Here is a 3,295-nt window from a genome sequence, read left to right as displayed (position 1 = left end):
TTCCGGAAGCGGCATCTACACAGAGAACCGGTTGTTCACATATCTGAATCCCACCACTGGTGTTGATGGAATTTAATTTGTGTAACATTGTTGTTGTTTTCCCCCCTTTGAACTTTTTGTTGAGAAAGAGTTGCTGTCTTTACACAGCTTCTGGTTATTTCTTTAGCCTGAGATATTGCTCTGGAAGTAATGAAAATCATATTATTGGACCCTTGCACAATTCAGCAATCAAAGATTGCTTGTTTAAGTGATGGTTTTACTAACATCGTATCAGTGAATAATAAAATGAATAATATTCCCATACTTTACAACGTCAGCATCTTGGAGAAGATAAGGTAATTCTAATGGGCTTGGTCCCAAAAGAACCTGCTTCTTCTGAATTAAATAAACTTCTCCAAATAATGTAATTCTAAAGTGCTTGAGAATTTTAGTCAGCTGATTTTGAATTTGCAAAGTACTATTTTACACACAATAGATTCTTATAAGGTTTCCCACACTTATAGAAAATACTATATATTATAGTAATTTACAACTATAAATTAATGTATTAAAAACCAAGTCAACTCTAGTTCAAATGCAAAAAAATAAAAAAAACATACATAACTCCCCTTTTTATTCATTCCTCCTCTGCTCCAGTTCAATCTTGCTTGACAGAAATAAGTGGTTTTCCCTGAACAGTTATCGTTTTGCCATTGTTAAATGCAGCAAACTGGATTCAGATGGCTTACAGTACATTGTTTCCTCCTTAAAATATCCCTAAACTATAAATTCCATAATCAACAAGAAGGTCTTCCAATCTCTACCAATTTCAAAGTCATCTTCATCTAGAAATCTCCATTTATCTTATCTCAAAAAAAATTATTTCTGCCAGATGGAATACATTTTTGCCACATTCCTAGACAATAGACCTCATCAGCTTAAAGTAGATATCATATTATCACTCTGGATTTGTCTGTTCCTCAATATACTATATACTCAATATACTATGGGACTATATGGGGATCATTATAAAACCAGTCATAATTACCTGCTTGTCATCATTTGATGCTGCCTCTGTCTAAATGCACTTTCCCAAGTAGCAGCTTGGAAGAATTACATTAAAGAGACTGTGGCAGATGAGATGCATTCTTTGTCATGCAGTCTATGGCAAGATGTTGCTGCTATTCCTGTATATTGGATATAGGAGTACGGTTTCCTTAAGCACAGTAGAAGCAGCTCTTTGAGTTTTCTTTGGTTCCCTAGCTACTTTTTACATCATACAGGCACTTGGAAGAATTCCTCATCCAATCACACGAAAGTAGGTGGGGTTAAAATAATGAACCTGAAACGCTGGCTTCAGACTAACTGTGTTTCAGCCTGACCCAGATCCTCTCATGCAAGACAAAAAGAGAAGCGCCCACCAGCATACAAAATGATAAATAGGAAGATTTACGTGCAGCTTAGAATTTGTGTCGAGGCTCGGATTGTAACTAGACTCTTTTAAGGCATTAATACACTGCACAGAATGGCTACGCATTTATAAGGCTCTTAATTTACAGTAAGGATTTCAAACGAATCCTTTGTCTTTGTAGAAAATTATGGTAAGGCTGTCCTGTCTTTTTCTTCTTCTATGTTGCAGACGTTAGCGAAGTTTGACTTCGGAATATTCTGGCAATGCTTCCAGCTCTTTCTCTGACTTTCTAATTACATACTTTGTTCCCAGAAAGACGCTGGCAAATTATATGCATGAGGAAAATCATAGTGTGGAAAGTATGTATACTTGGACTTCTCAAATGTCAGGTGCATATTACAAATCTAGGATTGGCCGAGTGCATCCCATATATAATTCATTAACAACTGCTGGGAAAGACTGTTTGTTCAACAGTAGGATAATTGTTCCAGGCCACAAGGCCTCTGCTACAATTCCAAAAGCTTCAATTAAATTTCTTCAGGTAATGCAACTAAGAGGAGAAACCTTTCTGAGATTTTTTTTTATTTTTTAAAAAGGTTCTCAACAGAAGCAGACAGCACTTAGCAAGACTTCCAAAAATTATAACTGGGTATGTGAATAAAAACTTCCTTCTCCCTTTGTGACCTGGGTCATGAAAGAGTCCACTGAAGTTGAGCAGCCCAAAACCTAAAGACCAGGAGATGGCATCAGAACCATAAGCTCTCCTGAAGGTAACATTTCACAAATATTCTCTGGAAAGTTTTACTTACAATAAACTGTAGATAGAAAATTCATAAACCTGACACAGCTGCTCTGTTTCACTTGAATTTTGCATCATGAAATATGAATGATGATTGGGGGGGGGAGGATTTTTTGGAAGGCAAAATCTCTCAATTCTCTCAAAACATTTTTTTTTTCAACAGGCTTGGGGATCCCCGGATAGGGAGCCCACACCTTGGTTGTGTCTTATGTAAGATTCTGATGCCTTCTCTCATGAACCTGTTTGTATTTACATTTTAATTTCATTGCTCCCACTTGTGAGATGGGCAGTCATGTAAATTTGAACTTCCTTTGCTCCATCTAGAGAACTGACATTATTGTAAAATCAAGGTAAGTTGATATCTTCCACAATACCGTCAAGTAGCAAATCACTTTAGAGGATACAGTTTCATCCAATGGCCAAATTTTTTTTTTAGTCTTCTAGCAGGAGAAATTGGTGCTCAGGAAAGACAACTAGATAACTGCAGACTATGGCATCTTCCATCTGACCAGGTTGATGGATTCTTCTAATGGCACAATTGATCTTAGCATTAAGTTACAAGCTTAATCTTACATCTCCTTCCATTCTGTGCACATTTATGGGAATAAGTAGCAATGTGGCAAAGAAGTTGCAATAATAATCTTCCTTCTTAAGTGACAGAAAGATGGTGTTTTTTAAAAAAGAAAAATAGAATTGGAACTATAAAATTCTTTTATTATTTTAATTGATAGAACATTCGTCATTCAACAATCCCAGAGATGAGATGTTCATTGAAATATTTTTACTTTAAATTACTTTGAGATATACTGTAACTCAAAGATAATGGCATAGAACTATCTGGAATCAATAAAATAAAATACTAAATAAAAATTTAAAACATTCAAAATTCAAAAGTTATAAGCATTCTAAAAAGAGCCCCTAACGTATTTAAACATGATAATGGAAATATTTTCCTTTGTAAGACAATATTACTTGATAGGAAGAGTGCTATTGGTCCAATTAAAAATGACACAAATAAATATGGCTATAAAATCACAAAGGTTATATTAAAGATATAAGACACAGAAAATTAAGTAAAGTGATCTATATCTGCAATGATAGCTCCC

Source organism: Protobothrops mucrosquamatus, unplaced genomic scaffold (genome assembly GCF_001527695.2).
Source record: "Protobothrops mucrosquamatus isolate PMUCROS unplaced genomic scaffold, P.Mucros_1.0 scaffold3502, whole genome shotgun sequence".
NCBI lineage: Eukaryota > Metazoa > Chordata > Lepidosauria > Squamata > Viperidae > Protobothrops > Protobothrops mucrosquamatus.
This window is presented reverse-complemented; position numbering follows the sequence as displayed.